The sequence below is a fragment of the Pelmatolapia mariae genome, linkage group LG17 (assembly GCF_036321145.2).
Source record: "Pelmatolapia mariae isolate MD_Pm_ZW linkage group LG17, Pm_UMD_F_2, whole genome shotgun sequence".
Lineage (NCBI taxonomy): Eukaryota > Metazoa > Chordata > Actinopteri > Cichliformes > Cichlidae > Pelmatolapia > Pelmatolapia mariae.
The window spans coordinates 28,928,033-28,949,273 of NC_086242.1; positions in this window are offsets into that span (position 1 = coordinate 28,928,033).

Here is a 21,241-nt window from a genome sequence, read left to right on the forward strand (position 1 = left end):
GCCAAGACTCAATTTGGACTAGCATTTTCACGGAAAATTAATGGGAAACAGAGACTGGAAAGACTATTGGAAGGTTTCACACTGAAATGGAGTGTATTTAATAGATGTGATGGTAGCTTAAATGCAAATCTATGAAGTATAAGCTTGACCAGAAGTACTTCTTTTTTTTTAAGTTTGCTGACTTATGCTACCCATAAAATATATACCCATTTGGTCTTGTATGGACGAAAAAAAAAGATTACTAGCAGTTTTATGTAAGATTTTCTATCATGGTGCTCTTATACCTCCAATAACCTTTGACTTTATGCAGTACATATGGCTTTGTCACATGCCCACAAAGTCCATTTACAAAGTGGGGATGAACAGTAGCCCAAGAAAGTCCACATTGCAAGACAGGGCAGGGTCATGAATGGAACAAACAAAAGACCTCTGGTTTGATTTAAAACATACCCTTTCAAAAAGTCACTCATGCTGCAGTGATAACACCTGTAAATCCCATGATCATTAAAATCAGTTTAATTCAGTTAAGTTCAGTTGTATTTATATTGTGGAAACTCACAACACTAATCCCTTTATAGTGCTTTATATTGTAAGGTAAAGACCCTAAAATAACATAAAGAAAACACCAGCAATCGCATGACCTCAAATGGCGAAGCACTTGGCAACAGTGGGGAAGGAAAAACTCCCTTTTAACAGGAAGATGGCACATATAGAGAAAAAAATAATTCTAAAGAGTGAAGAAGAAACACTCAGTGCATCATGGGAAGCCTAATACGAGATAACTATGGCAGAGTTTAGGATCATCTGATCCAGTCCTAACTATAAGCTTTAACAAAAAGGAAAGTTTTCAGACTAATCCTAGAAGTAGAGAGTCTGAGTCTCTACACTGTAAAATCTAATATTGTGTTTAATTAAAAATATTAAGTAGGCTGAACTCAATTTTTTATCAATTTGTTATTAGAACTCAAAGTAAGTTACCAGTACTTTTTATGCAAAAACGCTGATCAACTCAATTTATTTGAGTTGTCTTAACTTAGAAAAACTAAGTAAGCTGGAAGTTTTGCAGGTTCAAGCTGCAGGTTCAAGCTCATTGTATCTCCAACCCCACATCCACTGCCACTGTACTTAAGGGAAGTTAAAGACTTTCTTCTGCACTTACATTTGGATTATCTTGATCCATGATAGTCATTCAGGCAGTAATGCCTGTACTGGAAACAAGCCATCCTTAAAATATTACAACATTCTAGCTCCTGTGTTGGAATGAAAAACAAATGTGTTGTTTAAATTAGAGACTGCACTTGTGACAGAACAATAAATATTTTATTTTGATTATATAAGTAATGTAAGTACAAAACAAACTTGTGGTAGGCCTAAACTTATTTTCTTAATAATTAAATCTGAGACTTTGTTTAATTGTAAGGTTATAACAGTGACGGCAATATAATTGTTTGTTGTTCAGCAGAACAGTGTCCAGTATGTTGGCTGTTATACTTTTTTGCATTTGAAAATAAAAGTTGGGCTGATTTTAACATCATTACAAAAAGTGTTGTTAATTATTTTTAATCATATTCAGGTTACCACAAATTGTTTTTTCATTTAGTTGAACTTGAAATGTTTGTCAGTAGGTAAACAATTAGTATTGTAAAGTCAGAAATATCAAGTTATTCTTAATACTGCAGACTTGCAATGAATAAGTTGTCCTAACAGTCATCTTAAGTAAGCTTTACTTAGTTTTTTTGAGGCAACGAGTTTGCATATTTTTTTTTTGAGTTCTGGAAACTAAATAGGTTTTTACTCTGTACTCAAAGTGAATAAGTTGCCTTAACTTAGTCATCTTAAGTAAACTTTACTCATTTTTTTTGAGGCAACGAGTTTGCATAGTTTTTTTGAGTTCTGTGAACTAATTAGATTTTACAGTGTATTGGGGTGATATGTTTCTATGAAGTCTTTAAGATAAAATAGGGCCTGATTATTCAAGACTTCCTGACTAAGATGTTGAAGAATGCCTTTTTAAACTTTTGGACTAATCTGCATGTTGAAAACTATGCGATGGCATTACCCAGTACTGATGTGTGTATTGATCCTGTCCATGCACTCTGCGATGACTTGGGACTGAGGACAAGTTTCTTTCTCTCCCTCTTTCTTTCTTTTGCTCTCTCATGTTCTCTCTTTTTCTGTGTATATGTATGTATGACTTAGTTTGTATCGACTCTTGATAGCGAGGGTTCTTACTGTAGCATTTATTAGTATAAGTATATCTTCCACCAGCTCTCTGCTAGATTGTTCTGCAGTAGTGGTAGGTATTTTAGAGCTCCTCTCTTTTTTCAGTCTGGTTTCATTTCAACCCGCTTCACAGCTCCCTCTCAGTGGTTGTCTTAGCTTTGTTCCAACCCTCTACCAGTATCTACAGCCAAAACCACCAGAGTACACCAGTTCTTGGTACAAACCTTAGCATTTTGGGGATTTTCCAAATCCAAATCCAATTTATTTATATAGCACATTTAAAAACAGAAAGTTTGCCCAAAGTGCTGTACAGAAACAAAGGGGTAAAACACAAGATAAAACCACTGACACTCACATAAACACATAATAATACATACATAAACATATCAACTCACACCAGTCTAAACGCAATTGAAAAAGGGTGTGCTTTCAAAAACAACTTAAAAACAGGAAGCAAAGATGCCTGTCTAATATTTAAAGGGAGGTAATTCCAAAGTTTGGGAGCCATAATTGAAAAGGCTCATTCTCCTCTACTCTTCGGCCTAGTTTTTTGGACAACCAAAAGCAGCCAACCTAAGGGCCCGCGAAGGAATATAAGGCTGAAGTACCTCGGAAAGGTCTGGGGGAGCAAGACCATTTATAAACCAACATTAGGGCTTTGAAAATAATTCTGTTATGAACAGGAAGCCAATGAAGAGAAGACAGGACAGGTGTTATATGTTCGTGCCTGTGGGTACCAAGAGACGGGCAGCAGCATTTTGAATGAGCTGAAGACGTGCAAGAGATCCTTGGCTGACTCCAACATAAAGTGCATTACAGTAGTCAAGCAGAGTTGAAATATGTCATGTCTTGACAAAACTGGCTTCAGCTTTGCTATTTGCCTTAACTGGAAAAAGCTTTTTTGCAGCACAGAACTAATATGTTTATTCAATTTAATATACAAGTCCATAATGACTTCCAAATTTGTGACATGTTGTTTGATAGAAGACCCAAGCCAACCACAATTCCCAAGCGGGTTGGTTATTAGGGCTGAATGCAATCACCTCTCTTTTTCTCTCATTGAAACTCAAATAGTTCAGAGCCATCCAAGCTTTGACATCTTCAAGGCAGCTCAGAAGGATTTGGATGGAGCCTGGCCCATTAGCTGCTAAAGGCAAATAAATTTGGCTGCATAGCAGTGAAAGGATATTTTGTGTTTACTAAAAATAGACTCCAAAGGGAGCAGGTACAATGAAAAAAGAAGAGGACCAAGGATTGACCCCTAGGGCACCCCACAAGAAAGGGGGGTTGAGGTGGACTCAAAATTTTCAACATTAACACTAAACGTTCTGCCACTCAAATATGAATGAAGCCAATCCAGTACCGCACCTTTAATGCCAACCCAGTGAACCAAAGGGGAAATAAGAATACTGTGGTCAACAGTATGAAACGCTGCATTAAGATCTAAAAGCACAAGTATCACAGAGTTTCCAGAATCATTTGCTAAAAAGATGTCATTAAAAACCCTTAGAAGTGCTGTTTCAGTGGAATGTAGATGTTTAAAACCAGACTGAAAAACCTCCATAATACCATTAGTATCTAAAAACGTATTCAGTGGGGGAAAAACTATTCATTTCCTTTAACTTTCCATTCTTTCCAAGTTTTGAAATAGGTCTAGAATTTGAGGGTTTATAATTGAAACCATCAGGAACCACACTGGAAGTAATATTGCTATTTATAATAGCAAGGACTGAGGTTCCAATCGAAGGAAAAACCACTTTAAAGAGCCATGAAGGGAAAACATCCACAGGAGAACCAGAAGGTTTAATTTGCCTAACCATCTCGTTAAGAAGTGTAATTGAGACAGGTTCAAACTGGTGTAAGGCAACTGAACTAAACATAGATGGGTCACATGTAGGAGGTATTATTGCTGACCTGATAGACTCCACCTTGTTTACAAAAAAATAGTGGAACTATTTACATCTGTCAACAAAGCCTTGCAGGGTGGTAGACTGGGGCACATTTAAATTAGAACTGATGGTCTTAAAAAGAGCATGGGGATTATGACAATTTAACACAATGACCTGAGAAAAATGTCTGTTTTTCAGATTTTTCACAGTATTTGGCAAAAATTGGTGAGTTGTCATGGCCTCAGTTGGTAAAAGTGGTCTTCTACTTTGCAAGGTCAGTCAATATAACCCTAATGAAATGCTTTAAATTCGACATATAAGGAGAAACAAAACTGTTACAATCTGGGGTTCACTTTGTCTCTTGCTATTGCCCTGGCTCTTTGTCTCTCACTATCCTCGCTCTCTGGTAGAGAAGTAGGCAGAACTGTTCTTTCCTAGGCTTGCTCCTGCACACCTGTAGCTCATCTTCCTAATCAGTATGAGGCACTCAAGGATTGGCTGATTCTTAATTACCCCGCCAGATCGTCGTCAACTTAACAGCTTTAGTGGGAATTCAGGCAGTCTTGTGTGACTGAGACTGCTTATGTTTGCTAAATAATTTCTGTCTCCTATCTGCTAGTAACTCTCCAGAGTCCCTGCCTCGCCGTTTGAAGAAACCTACCTGCAGCCATCTCTGGAGCTATACAGCCACAGCTGGACCAGCACTGCCACACCTTCCATGTGTGACGCTCTCCTTGGAAACACAGACTTAGCTGGAACCCACCTGCCTGCCGATTTTCCTTAGAGTCACCTTCTCTCCGTCTCTGAGCCTAGCCTGCCCAACATCAACCCCCTCTCTCAGTTCAACATCCTGCCTGGACAATTAAGATTACAGAGACTGTGACAATGTTCATCATAAACATCCTTTAGCACTGGCTGCCATTAACTGTCTCCCTCCCTTTCCGCACATCCTCCTTGAGCCCTACTATTGCTGCCACTCCTGTTTGCATAAGACCAGTTCCTTATTGCTTGAGTTGTAAATAAATATTTTTAAACGTACATCCAGGGTCCAATCTGTGGGGAAAAAAAAGAAAAGAAAACAATAACAGCGAATGAATTTATGGGCACAGCAATGCTCCACATATATTATTAAAAATAGCAAATCCATATTTTCTAATAGTAGACAATAAGAGATACAGTAATTGGCCTTTTGTAGCACTTATAAGTAAGTTGCCTAAGCAGCCAGTAGCATACATTTGGAGAGTTTTTCTAGAAGACTTAAATATTGAACAATATATTTGCTATATTAGTTTTTTCCCAATGTGGTCATTAATGTAGGCCATTGTTACTGCACATCAAGAAGGTGAACTAAGCCACAATGAGAAGACATGAGAGGAATGAGAATACGGCAACAGAAACTGGAATAATGAGCTAAAAGAAGCTAAAAAAAAACTGTAGCAGCAGAGTAGTAATAGTAGCAATTTTCTGTGGATTCTTCAGAGTGGCCTCTTTTATACTATTCAGCTTTGTAAACTGTCAGTAAAGATATTGAATGTCAGTGTTTTAATTATACTTCATTGTTCTATGTTCTTTTTCTAGAGCAGAATCTTTTGAAATGCAAAGAATCTGGTGCAACATTTCCATTTCCCTCTAACAGACATTTCCTCTGATTTGTTCAAAGTATTCAGAAGCTGCAAAGTTCCTAACCCAAGGCATTACACTAAAAGCAAACCCGTGTTTTTCAAGTCATTTTCCTAACCCCACCACATAAATTTAATAATTTGCCCCTTGGTTGACGTGCTTTCAAGCCGTCATGTGTGCCGTATGACCTCCGGCAATAACTCCAAGAGGCCTTGAAAGGTGACCTCAGTGAATTGCATGCATATGACTAGGCATTGTCAGTAAGAGGCAATAATGGTATGCACATCTGAGTCCTCCATCACACCCAGAGGTATGTATGTGACAAATGGGATATGTTTCGTAGTGGAAAGGCAAAATGGCAACAGATTGGGGACGTGCAGCGTGCCCTCTTAAAAATAGCTGACAACTTTCATTGTATTTAATTATATCAGAGTCACTTTTTACAACCGCAAGAGTGACAGCTTGTTGATAGAAGTTGCCCGCTTCACACTTGATTAAAGCAATTCATTGTCAAATCGTTGTAATTAGGCTTGACAAAAAAACGTGGCATAACTTATTAGTAAAGCAAAACAACATATTACTGCGTGTATTCCTCTGGCATCTTACAACATTTTCCAAAAAAGTCTACAGTGACATAATGTTGTCTTTTTGTTCTTGGTGCTTTCTTTTGCCCATTTCACACAATTAACAGCAGCACAGATCTCCCAAAGTCTTCTGTTGCGACCCAGAGGCTTCCTTGCTTTTCATTTCTTTTCGTCACAATATCTGCTTCTCTCTTTTGTCTCCTCGTAGATATTGCTCATTTGATGTAAAAGCGTAAGCTGAAAGAAACAAAAGGTCTTTCCTGGAACAGTTATTTGGAGTGCAGGAGGCTCTAAACCCCACAGTCTGAAATTGCAATTCAAACTTTAGAGGTGTGGCACTGAGTGTCCAATAAATGGCTATTGCTTTGCTTTTTGTATGGTCTCTTTTGTCTTCAACCCAGACATGAACAAAGGTATTACTTTTCATTCAATTTTAGATTAAGTGATCTCTCCCAGTAACAATATGCACCTATTTATTATAAAAGAAAACCACATCTTTTGGCAACAACTTTTCAGCCACGTTGCTTCTTGCTGACATCACATACAAATTACCAATAACTAGTTTCATTGCACCAAAGAGTGAATGAGCATTAATTTTTTTAAACTCCTTTTGGCTACATTTTCATTATAGGCTATTTTTGCTTCACCAGTCCATGGAAATTCAGTGCAGTGGTGTACTTTTTATATAACCTGGCCTTACTGTTTTTGAGGCTTGCTAGTGATTTACATCTTGTAGCAAGCTTTCTATGGTTATGTGTATAAAGCCTTTATACACACTGGAGAGCATTCGTGATTTGCTGCACAGTCATAAAAGAGGATATTCCTCACCATGTAAATTATTTTATTCTGAGTACTTCATTTGTTTTATTTGCACCTACATTTTGAAATGTTACTAAATGCTGATTTTGGGAATTACACTTTATATCTGTCAGATATAAAAAAAAAATAAAATAAATGAAAATGAGGCCAGTATCAACCTGTACATAAAATAAGACTTTCAGATGAAAAAGCTTGGTTTAAACAGCCAACTGTACCACATGTCCCTATAATATTAGTTAAAAAACACTTTTTCAATTAGAAAAAGTGTTTGTTTGTCTTTTTTCAACTTTTTCAACACTTCCAACTTTTTCATTCAAAAACACATAAAACCATTTTGTGTTTTTGCAGTTCTGTGTCATAGACCCAGTGTTGCCCAGTGAAATTTTCTTTTTACTCCAAGAAAACCTGAAAAAATGGACAACATTTTGTTAAGCAATAGATTTCACAAAAATGTCAAATGTTGCAAAAAATTATACAAATTAAAACAAATTAAAAGGGTTCAAATAAAATCCAGTTAAAATTCCTGTTTCCAGACTTTTGATTTATTTGGCAATTATTTCATAGTTCAGGATTTACAGCATTAAAAGGTTATGAGGAATATACTGAGAAAATATTTCACTTTTAAAGCATCAAATTTCAAGCCATTTTGTGTCTTTCATACTATGAATGTAAATATTTGCATGGTTTCACAGGCATCCAGGAGAGAAATTTCTTGGAATTGATTTACATGGAATAACTGATCATGGTGTTTTATTAGCCATTAGTCTAGGTTATAATATTTATCATCAAATTCATCATGTGTACTGACATAATCTCTTCACTGGTCACTGTTATGGCTGGATTCCTTTGAAGCATTGCTTGTGATTCAGCGAACAGCATGTGCAGAAATTGTTAGCAATTTCCTCCTGATCCTTCACTGAGGTTACAGCGTCCTTGGTAACAGTAATCCATTTAGCTGTTAAAGAGTCCTTATCAGTCATGCATACTTGAGTGGTACATGGTGTATGAGACCAGAGTCAAAACGTGAGAGAATGGCCCTTGTTTCAACTGGAACTTTGCAATTTGAACTTTATAAAGAATCATCAGTAGCAATGACAAAAGCAGTGCAGTGCAGGGCAGAGTTCTTCTCTCTGTGGTGCTTAACTAAATACTTGCTTGACAAAAACTATAATGAGTCAGTGACCATGACACGGGCCCCTGGGCAGTTTGCTTTAGTTTTGCCGTATCTCTGCAATTTCCTTCGTTCTTCTTGTAGTCTGATAGCCCAGTCAACATTTGTGAACTTCAGCCACTCTTACATACTTTGCTATGAAACTTTAAATTCTGTATTCATTGAAATGGCACACATTTTCATGCTGTCATATTGTGTATTCGATCTTATCTACCTTGCATTTTGCAGTCCATTAGAGGCGCATATTTTTTCTGTTTCGCTGACTGAGCAATGTTTAAATGTAAACAATGATGCAATACTAAAATATGTATACACCAGATAAATAAAGTTTGAAGAGTGCATTGGGTTTGACAGTCTGAACAGCTACAGACCTGAATCAGAATGACTCTTTTCTCTGCGTTATGCATGTTCAGCAGTGATTTCCAGAGTAATCCATTCCAGATGAGGCAGAAAAAGGAAAAATCTTAACCAAAAGTTAACTCTGCTAAACCGAATGTAATGCCACCCAGCAGCCATCTAAGTGAGACGCTTGGCTTCTTTTGTGGTAGGCAACTCTCTTACTGATTTCTGGACTGCTCTTTTAACCTAAGTGTTAAGATTAAAACCTTTTGGTTTCTGGGATTTCCTTTTAAGCATTTTTTTTCAGGAAATATAGAAAATCACTGCTGCAGTGATATACAGAGATGTAGGAAATATGAACAAACCTGTAGCAACAATGGAAATTTAACAGAGAAGCCATATAGGGTAATCTGTCTGCATGCAGAAGTTCTGTTACAAATTATAGGCCCCATGACAACAGCTCAGACAGGGTCCTGAAACACCAGATATCTATAATCCAGCTCTGGGCCTCTGAATCAGTTGTTAAATTCCCCTCCTCTTCTGCAGCCCTGTTTACAAGAATGATGTGTGAAATGCCTTTAAGTAAAGCAAAGTGAGGTTTTCAGATGGATTTAACATTTAGGGTGCAATCCCATTTCCCATGCGTAACTGCTTGACTGTAGCATTAACACATGGAGCTACTAGATACCATAATGCCTTGACATATTAAAGTGTTCATATGCCTCAGGATACAAATATCTATGATACCTGTATTGAATGCCCCAGGTAATACAAAATTTCCCGCTGTGATTGCTATAGCAATTTTTTGTGAGATGTGGAAAAATCTTGAAGTGAGGGCTATACAGTTAACAAGTAACAGTTAATACAGATAGTTTACACATCATAGTTGTTTAGAGACAACCAAAAGATAATTTCTGTTACTCTGATCAGCCTTCAATTCCCCAACTGGAAAACGAAATGGTACACGAGGATGACTTTCTGTATGTTCATCAGTTATCAGCCTTCAGCTCCAGGAACTGTGGAAACAAAGGAAAGGAGGCAAATTATTTGGAACAGTCTCTCTAAAGTGCAAAGATATATGTACCATGCCCTCAATTTAGGACTGGCTATATAATGGATAGATGAATGGATGGACGGAAGGGTGGATGTTTCTAAAAGTGGTTTTCACACCAGTCAGTGAGCCAAACCATAAGTCTACCCAATAAGACATTCTAATACTAAACGATGCAACACCTTAACTTTATGTAGCCGAGGTCATGTTGTCTATGCTGTTGTTTAATGGTAAACATCTAGATTATTTTCATGATCTCTGCCAAGTCATGCCTGAGAAGCTGCATATATTCATCATAGTCCACCCACCGTTCATCAAGAAAGACAGACCAAAATCCGTCATGGTGACAGCAAGTCTAGGGGGTTCAACCAAACATCATTTGGCACATAGCCAGTTTTTTTCATTGACTATGTGTCATTGTTGGAGAAACTGAAGGACATCAGTGGGCACCGTAAAAGCCCTTTTTGCTCTGATAGCCAATTTTTATTTTCTTTTATTTTTTTCATATTGCTGTGGAGAGATGTAACACTGCTATACTGCTACAGTATAAAAGTCTCAAGAAGGAGGTCACAGTAGATGGATAGGTTTACAAATAATTCAAATATTCAAGGTCTTTTGCTTTCAAGGACTTTGAGACTTGATAGGTAGAGTCAGCCCTTATTTTCTCAAACCAACCATATCTTCTATTTTACTTGCAGTTTGTCCGATATCATAGTGATCATTCCAAAACCAAAGTGTGTGCAGCATCAGTCTTAAAATCACAGTGTTTTTCACTGAGCAATTTTAATTACATGACAGCGATCAGATGAGCTAACTTAGTCATGTTATTAATAAAATGCCACCGCCACTGCATTGCTGAGTGTAAAACACTCATTTAGTGACACACTTACACTCTGCTCACTTTTTTTGATGGACTTACTGTGTAACAGGCTTAATATCTTAAATCATATTCTCAATAAAATATTTATTGTAGGTGGGTCAAAAATATTATTTTCAATATTTGTTTCATCTTTTGACATTAGTCTCAATCTCCAGATCAAAAACATAAAGAAGGAGGAGACCAGATGAAATCGTATGACCAACAGGTTACTGCAGCCTTGAGTACGCCTCATTACATGCTCATTGTTTGGAAATCACAAATAAACAGCTATTTTTCATTTCGTCATTTGCTGCCATTGCCACTGGTTACCAAGCATGATGCTGACCCTTGGAATGTCACCATCGAGAGATCTGATACAGCCATGACATCTCAGGGTAAAAAGTCCCATGCAGTTTATAGTTCATAGTTACAGATATAAATGACATAAACAGTGTTGATGTTTTCATGTTAAATAATACAGTGTATATAATGTATATACTTTATATAATATATGTAATGCTAAAACAAATATTTTTTGATGGCAAATATATGTGAAATCTAGATACAGTCCAGTTTTAGCCAAAACGTGGTGGTCTTATTTGTATAACCAAAACATCAATAAATGTCCAGAGATGTACAATATAAAAAAGGTGACAGTCTGAATATGTCTGATGCAAGGTGATGTACACTTTATCACTAAATGAATTTTAATAATGAAAAATAAATTGCCTTTGCTTTTTTAAATTTTTATAAAAACGAGGCTTTTCAGTGTCCGTGAAAACCACATATGAAGCCAAACCACAATTTAAATATAAGAAAAACTGATTCATGCCCCTTTTGCATCTCTGTATCTGAAATTTCCTGTGTCACATAACACGGTTATTTATGAATTACTTTCCTACTGATGTCAAAGTAACTGAGATCCACAAATTATCTCCATCATTAAAGGTACAACTGCTTTCATTTGCCAATGGAGAATTCATATAGTTGGGTTAAACAGGCTTCTGCATATGTGTTATTGTATCAGAGTATAAGAGAAATTACTGTAATCAGAAGTGAGGGCAGGAGTTAGTGATACATTGAAATACCCCTGACAGCAATTTTAGTATGAGTTTAATTATCATTGACATATCTACAGATGGCAGAGTTGCTGCTGCTAACCTCTTTATACAGTATGCAACCAAATAGAAGTGAGATAAAAGGGGGAGGTACACTACACTTGACACATGCATTTTCTTCTTTTAGCTCTAGATAGAATCTGTGAAGCACAGCTACACTTTTATTATGTAACTAACTGCCATCAGCAACCCGTGAAATAGTAAAGACTAGCAGGAAGTGCATCCATATACAAACATCGATATAGCAGTGTATCCATAACAAATTTATGACTGCTGGACTATTACTCTGTTTTTTTTCCATACCAGTTAATATGAAAACAAACACATATTAATCATCTTCCACACAGCAGAGTTCAGGGTGCGAGAGAAAAATATAATGACAGTTATGGCACCTGCTGTAATTCCAATATCCTTTATAATTTACCTTGACCGGACTGTTTTGAGCTGAGAATCTGTTCCAGTCATGAAGTTGGGCCACCATGAAACAGTTTCAAATTATTATTCATAGGAGTTCATCCATATTTTTCTTCCCAGAAAGTGATAATCAGAAATTCTAGATGCATAGTCTGTGTTTGTCGCTTTGACAGAAAACAATTGTCCTGCTGTGCCCTCTCTGTTTGGAAAACAGAAGTCTTGAGTATGTGGGATTTGAACTCTCTCACTTTCAATCTCTTGTCACTCCACACACACACACACACACACACACACACGCATACCCACACCAGGAGAAATCTATACAGTACATCACAACAGCAACTAGTCCCTCCCTCACAGAATTTCATTTGATAACAAACCTGCTATCTCCTCATCATGACTTCAAATGAATAAAGATTATACTCCAACAAAGACGCAAAACAGAGAGGAAGAACTACTGGAAAGACAAACAAATGTAACACAGCAGCAAGCCTTGAGCGTGGGGGGTAATAAATCACAGTAAAGAGGATAGTCTAAACTTCCTCTCCTCCTCTACAGAGCACTGCTGCTAAAAATGCTGGCGAGGCTATTCCCAGCAGGAGGAAACTTCTGGAGATTACTGTGTAATAAGCCTGAAACAGACCGTAGGTGAATTGAGACTGAGCATTCACCCTTCTACTGAGGTCATGGGACTCATTCTCTCTCAGGAACAGCCACTTGTCCACCAATCTCTGGTCAGACATGCCGGTGGTGAAGTGGAAAAAAGGAAAGGGAAGATAGGGTCACTTATAGGCCTTCTGGCTGTAGTTTGTCTGCCTCAAACAGCAATGAAATTATACAGGGTCATTGGAGTCAATATAAAAGAAATATGTATAAATTATTCAGGGGCTTTTTGCCCCTTTTCATAATTTAAAAGTTAAATTTAATGTTTGCTGTGTTCGTTTTTTTTCCCTCTTTTTTTGGAAAAGGGGTGATAGAAACTTAAATTGAAAGTTGCATCTTTTTCCTTTTTGTATACATCTGATTTATTTGATTGGAAAAATAATCATTTTTAAAAAACACCAAAAACCACAGCTTATAACATAATCAGTGTTCATGCAGAAATGCACAGCCATGGTTTATGTGATTAGATCAATAAGATCTATATATGTAAATTAGATTACCTCAGCTGGAGGACAATACAAACATGGCAGAGCTAATGCAAGGCAGATGTATTGTATATATTCAAGAAAGGTAGAGCAAAACCTATATCAGGGCAGGTACATTAAGTTTCAACACCTAAGTCCAATTGGAAAGATTTGGGAGTGTTCTTTGATTTTTTTTATTTTTAACTCAATACTATTAGGTCATTTTGCCTTTCAAACTTTCATTGTTCAACTGTCTTCCTCCCAGTTTACGCCTTTTTCCTGAGAAAGTCTTGTCCAAGCCTCTATCAGCCATCTGCTGCCACTACAACCAGCGCCCAAACTCCAGGGGTCCTGTCCTACTTCCTGCAATTGTTGGAGACACCAATCTGCTATGTAGCTTCATCAGGCTCTAACAACCGAATAGTTCCCTACTCAAAGTCTGTACTTCAGTAATTAGTAACTTCATTACTTCCAACTGATCATGAGTTGTTGCCTTTGAGGTCAGAAAAATATGTATATTATCCCTGGAAGCTTGTCACACTAGATTAGGTTTTGAAGCTAACCATGGACTGAAGCTAACTTTCACATTGCCACCACATGATTCATGAATCTCTGCAGGGGAGGCAAGTACACCATGTCACTGTGGCTGTATCCCAATTCAGGGTCTGCAGCCTTAAAGGCCGCATTTTAAGGCCGATTACGTCACAGCGACGCGACGAAGGCTGTCCCAATTCAAAGGCTGCTCGAAATGCGGCCCTCAAATGCGTCCTTCATTTCCCTGAATTTTAAGGATGTGGCGGTGTAGACTTCGTGGCCCAACATATCCCAGAATCCACAGCGCGGCGGTGGGTGTGGATAATTTTGCCAAAAAAAAAACGGCGGAAGAGGGGCGCCCGAAGAGTAAACTTGTAAAAGTAAGTACTGAATATTATGTCACTTATTTATGTGCAAATGTTTAATAACGAAGAACATTAAAACATTACTGTTGGCCACATGTCGGCAAAGTTATGTGACATTAGTGACGTTTGTACTAACTTGGTTTTAAAGCCTTTACTTTAAAATATACGCCGTTCAATAGTTGACCTTAATCTTACAGAGAATGTGATGATTTCATGGATATTTAAAGTAAGCACTGAGAGAAATTTAGTAATGCCAACATATTGAAAGAACAATATTTGTCTCTTATATATAATAAGATATATATAATATATAAAAGTCTCATGAACAATACTAGGTAATTGTTATTAACTAGCTAATCTTAAAATGACTGTTCAGTACAGAAATGAAGCCCAATAATCATGATTTCACAGTCCTGTGGTCTCAGCCTCAGATACTTATCAAATCAAAGCTCATGTAGAAACAAACAAACAAATGAACAAAAGATTTTCTCCTTCATTTCTGTCAAACAAAGCTGTATGAAACGTTTCCAGCTGTTAGTATCATGGTTGCTAGGCAACCTGGGCAGCGCGGCGGAGGCTAGACCGTCCCATGTCACAAGCCAACAAGCATCGCACTTCCGGCCTTAGCGGTCTTTGAGTACGCGGCACTTGTGGACCGTTAAGGCTGCGTATTTTAAGGCTGCAGACCCTGAATTGGGATACAGCCTGTAGTGCAAACTTTGAGCTTTGGTATTTTTTTTTTTTACAAAAACGTTGCATTGATTGTGTGTATAAAAATAGCTGTGAAAAACAAAGTTGATTCTGTCTATCTAGATATAGTGTTCTCAGTGGGTGAAACGTTTTACCACTCATTCAAATGAAAAATACTTCTTCAGTCACTTGCATGAGTGAACTGAATGAACTTTCTGGTATTTCCTTATGATTTGAGCATGTATCAATACATTGTTTTAAGCAGTTCCTCATTCTTAGAGGCTCAAAGTGAATTTGAAAAACAACAAAATCCAAAATTTAGGGATTGTTTTTCATTTTTGCATGAAATACTTTGCAGGCAAGACTTCTAAAAGTCTAGAAGCCAAGGACAAATCCGTGTTTCCCTTGACATGCTTTGCCAGGTTTTTACAACAACGGCCATTAGTTGCAGCTCGTTTGTCGGTCTTTCTGCTTTCAGTGTTGTCTTCAGTAACTGATAACCATGCTGTTTTGGGTTCAGGTGGCTGACTTGGTCATTAAAGAAACTTCCATTTGTTTACTTCAAGAAAATCTTAGATTTCTTTGCACTCTACTTTGACTCAGTATCATTTGGCTGAATCTGTGCAGAGATTATAGCTCTGTACACTTTAGAATTCATTCTGCTAGTTCTATCAGCAGTCACATCATCAATAAAGACTAGTGCTCCCGTTCCACTGGCAGTAACACATACCATGCCATAACATTATCTCGACAATGTTTTACAGATAATGTGGTATACTTTTAATTTCATTTATTTATTTTTCTCCCCAGAAGTGAGCAGGCTATCTCAGATGTTCTCTGGCAAAGTCTATTCTGGCCATTCTTATTGATTTTATTGATTATTGATCTTATTGATGCACCTAGCTGTAAACCCTTTTTATTTCCACTCAATGCAGACTTTGACAGTGATACGTTTACCACCTCAAGATTGTTTCTGACTTGGTTTGTTTTTCTTAACCTTGGAAAATATTCTGTCATCACCACTTTAGTTGTCTTCAGTTGTATTCCAGGCTTTTTGGTGTTGCTGAGCTGGGGAGGCATGTTTTAAGGAGTAGAATTATGGCTTTTAAACTTAAGAACACTGAACTAACTGTAGGAAGTGGCAGCAGTAACATCCTCTGGGGTTATTTTGCTCTTGTGGAATGATGAATAAGGAAGGCTACATCCAAGTTCTTCAACGTCATCTGAAATCAACAGTGGCACAATTGGGTGTTCCTGTGGGAAAATGATCCTGAGCACAAATCAAAACTGGTTTGGTTAATGTTTTAAACTTCCCAAAACCCTGACCTCAACCCTGTTTCTGGACTAAAATTAAAAGCCAGATCCATATCAAGAAACCAACCATTTTAAATATACTCCAGCCAGACTGCTCACGTTACAACTTGCTTAAGGATTAAGCAAGTTGGGACAATATTTAACCAAATATTAGTGTGTGTATGCATACTGTTGACCCTCTAAATATACTTTTGAACCTGTGTTGATCAGAAAAAAAGTAAACAAAAAAGTTCATTCAACCTTGGAAAAAGAACAATTGAAAGTTACCTTGTTGCCGAGTGCTTGCTCATATCGGCTCGTCTGATTGTTGGGGTTTTCTCTCCATTATTGTAGGGTATTTATCTTACAATATAAAGCAATTTGAAGAGACTGTTGTTGTGATTTGGTACTATATAAAGAAAATTTAATGGAATTGCAAAATTGAATCAAGAAATTTATTCAGAGCCCAAACTTGCAATGACTTACTATTGATGCCCATGATAAGTGTACGTAAACTTTTGACTACAATTGTGACAGTACTGTATATGGAAAACCAAAAGCAAAATGAAAGCAAATATGAAAACAACCCCTAATTTAATAAAGAAAAAAAGAAAAGAAATTTTAGAACATGTGGAAATTATGTCTTTTAGACTCCAACAGAAAGCTGATTAATCTAGATTAATCTCTTTTTCTAAATCTGGGGATTATTTAACATTGTTGAGGAATGACTGGTAGAATTTACTTCTCTGCCTCTGATTTCATTTCTTTTTATTATGACTGGACTTCATTCCTTTTACCAACTGTTTTGGTTGTGTTGTAGATTTATTTTCCCCTGTCTCTCTGTGTGTCTCTGTTAAATGTCCTGCTTTCTCTACATTTCACTTTCCCTCTTCACAGTATAAATCATGTCAAACCAAGCAATCCCCAGCAAGAGGTGGTTTGAGTTTCCTCCTTGACAGATTCTCAGTTATAAGGTAAATTTCCTAGTCACACCAGTAGATATTACAGAGATTTGTCATGCTTTAGGAACTAACTTTCTGGTTTCTGGTTCTTTTTGGCCCATGATTGCTTGCTGTCTTGAGTGTGGTTTGAATAAGGTTTAAAGTTTCCCAAGCACTGAATAAATACTGTAAATGTGCTCAGAGGAAAAGTGGGTTTAACCACTCAGTTCTCCTTCATGCAATCATGGTACTGACTTCCATTATTGGAGAACAGTTTGAGGGATCCATTGACATTTTGGCAAAGCTAACAGGCAAGTTGGAAATACAAATTCAATTTGAGCTCTCACATAGAGTAAGTCAGTACATTTCCAGAGACAAAAAACTCAGTGGTTTCAATGTGGCACATACAAACACTGATTAATTTTGACAAATAAAGCCCATTGGAGCTGATAATGGTTTTCCTTCCCCCAAAATGTCAGACTTAAAACTAATGGTTGCTGTTGCTAAAAACTGCCTTCAGTATAGACTACTAAAATGGTTCATATTAATTAAACAGGTCATATTAACAGGAATAAACAGCAGCTGGATTTGTTTTGTATTTTTCTTACAGTACATACAAAAAGTTTTTACAGATATTCAACATTTTCATATTTTTACATTTTCACATAAACTCTACACAATGTCTGGAGGGGGTTGGGGATTGCTCTTTCTCACATGCAGTGCATAGCAGGAGGTTGTCTGTGCTAGACACACTCTCTGTACTGGAAAACTGTTTGGCTTAGGAGATGGGTAGAGCCTGGGTAGAGTGTGCAGGAGGCAGTCATTGTGAAATCTCTGAAAATTACCTGCCCCATTGACATGGGATCAAATGTACAGTGGAATTCGTACAAGAGAGCTGGTAGGTTAGAGCCTGTATAACGTCATGTGATTCTGCATTCTTATATGTAACAGCTGCAGAAAATGACAAGGACAGTTCATGTGTAAAATGGATTTTGCTTAGAAAGGCTAAATAAGAACCCCTTTATAGTACTACCAAAACAGGGTTTGTTTGTTTGTTTTTTACTGAAATATCCTTTTTATAAACCTTTAGACCCTATGTTATAACACTAACAGAACACTGTAATGGATACCTTCAGCCTGTGGCCTTTGAAAAGCTTTTACAAGGTGATGGGAATCCACAAGTGTCTAGAAAAGTCTAGTAAAGTTCACTGACAAAATTAGGAAAGGAACACAAGCCATGAGGTCAATACAGTTGTTTTTAGACATCTGAGACAGGATGAATTCAATCTTGAGAAGAATTCAAGAAGATTTCTGGTGCAACTGAAAAAACCCTGAAGTGTGGTGCCCTCTTTCACTGTCAAAAGAAGAACCTTTGGAACCATCAGGACCATTATAAAGGCTGGCCACTCAGCCAAACTGTAATTAAGAAGAAAAGAACTGGTCAAACTAGTAACCAAGAACCCATGCTCACTATGACTGAGAGCCACAGTTTTTTCTTGGAGATCGAGGAGCCTTAAAGAAGAACAACAACAACGCTTTTATTGCAACTGTGACAAATACTCAGGGAGAAAAGTAAAGGAAAGTAAATATTTTTATATGTGAATTAATAGAACTAGAGGCCATAGAGCTAAAGCAGAGGAGGTCTTCTAACAATGCTTTCCAATCTCCAGTGCTCTAACACCACAGCCTATGCGTCAGCTGGAAATCTACAAAAGAGGGCAATTGCAATAAAAGAGTCCAGCCTGCTGCATATCAAATAGGAAGATAAAGATTGAGACCTGAAGCACACCTTCCCAGCAGAAATCATTACAGGCTGAGACATGATCTGATTCTGTGGTTAGCCTCACAAAGGTTCAGCTCAGCACTGGTAAAACAAAAAGGCTTGAGTACTATGATCTACAGTAGCAACTGAAAAAGCATAAAAGTGCAGGAGAACAGAGTCCAGCAAAGTGGAAATCTCTGCAGGGCCTTTGTGGCCATGTCACTGACTAGGCAGTTGAAAAAGATGGGAGTTTGAAAACAAACCTGCCAAATAACAATGATATCAATGGCAGAGATTACCCAGAGGAACACCAACTTGCTCTGGCTAAAAAGAAATGATAAGAATGGAGTAGAAAGATGGCATGAAGCAACCCAGACAGAAACGGCAAAGGGGAATTGCATGTTATACGACAGGTTGCTGTATGTATTATGGACTTCTCACTGAAACACTCTAAAAGGCAGGTACTCCCACTGGAGGAATGATCGCCAATTAGAATAGAGGATTGTGAAATAAGTGGAAGGAGAGCAACTTCTTATGACAAACATCTTTAAACTGAATCCCAACAATTAATCATTACAGTCTGCAAGAGCTCATTATTAATCGCCACTATCTGCATTTAATGTGTATCCAATATAGAAGCAACCAGCTGCATTAGAATACCTGGTGCTTGGAGTTAACCTAGGACCAAGGACATGGTTAACCTAGCTTCTGAAAGACTGTGGCAGCACTCAATCCAGAGAAAGCCACAGTGACTGTACATATAACCAATGATAGCTAAAAGCTTGTAATTTACCCTCAGTCAGTTTTTCAATTTAAATATAAAACACTTGAATTTAGAGCAAAAAAAAAAAAATTAAAATAAAACAGAAGAAAAATCCAAATACTTACAGATTGTGCTGTATACAAATGAAGTTAGTGCAATTTGTCTGTAAATAGGCCAGAGAGAACATCCAGTGTTTCTGCCTTATAATTACAGCCCAAAGAGAATTCTTGCAATCACAATTATCAGTTTAATTATGTCTGATAGCTATCAGGCCCTGCGGCTTTATCTAAAGGATCTACATTTAGAGGAGTAGTGAAGGACTGGCTTAATGAATTTCACATTTGTGGCTCGAGCAAATTATTAGCAGTGACATCCTAACATCTAATAATCCTTTTTAATACTGCTTTCAAATTACGCTAAAGACTTCTGTGCTACATAGTCGACTAAACACAGAGTGCATTTGATTGATTCCCTCACAGATTCTTCAAGCCTTACATGTTGTAGGCCTCCCTAAATAGAATAAACAAAATACATCCTGTCTTCTAATTTAAGTGCCTTTATGTGTTGATGTCTGACTACTGGCTCTATGGCATCTCAAGCCATTTTGTAAACCCCCTCAATCACCACCTACAACATCACATCCATGCCTGCTTTGAATTTTGCCCACAAGCAAGAATAATAATAACAGAACATGAAAGCAGATTTTGCTGCATCAGGAAGATTCCTTATTGAGTCAATTCAAAGATGACTGCCAACAGAGAGTTGTGTATAACAATATGCTAAACCTTCTTTCACATTACTCACACCTTCACATGGTTGGCAAGGCTTTTTTTGTGGTACTTTAGAGGTATATATTAAATTATTTCATGTTGCAGAGACCTCCCATTGCTGAGTTGCCCATATTCCTTTTTGTGCTCTTTATGCTGAGTGTGATTCAGGGATTAAAGCGGAAAAAGAAAAAAAAACACTCTGTGTTTGTGGCAATTCACGCCGCTTGGCCTTAAGTTCAATTGGAGCAAACTGAATGAAAGCAGAGAGCTGATGTCATTCAAGAACAACTTTTATCCACTGACCTCATTTTCCCAGTTTTCTCCTTATTGCCTCTTTTTTTTTTTTTTATGTTTTTTTTTTCTTTTTTCTTTTTTCTTTGAATTCACACACTGTAACTCACACAGTGTTGTGCTGTTCACGTTTTGGCTTTTATTTCAGATGCATACATGCAATCATCATCATCTCGTCTCTATTACTCCCCCTAGCCAATATCATTGGCCAAGAGGGAGGAATGGATCCTGAATATCCTTTTTTTTTTTTTTCCTTTTAAAAAAAAAAAATTCTCAAAAAAGCTGTGTAGCATAAGCGTCAGCAAGCCAAATGCCAGCCCTAAGCTAGAGTAGGTGGAATAACACCATACCGTTAAGTCATGGTCATTACTTAATTAAAAACAACTCCAGAGGGAAACACGACCTGCTCTATTTTCTTAAATCATTTTTATACTTAAATAGAGTTATATTATGAATAATTCAACAGCTTCTGTCTAGCACACACTAATACATTTTTTTCTGCTTAAATTAAAATTTTGACCCTGAAATTATATGTTTAATGCTTAAAACAAAGATGATCAAATTTTTTTTAAATACCCAACATTAGTTTAAATAGCTCTGCCCCTGCATCCTTTGCCT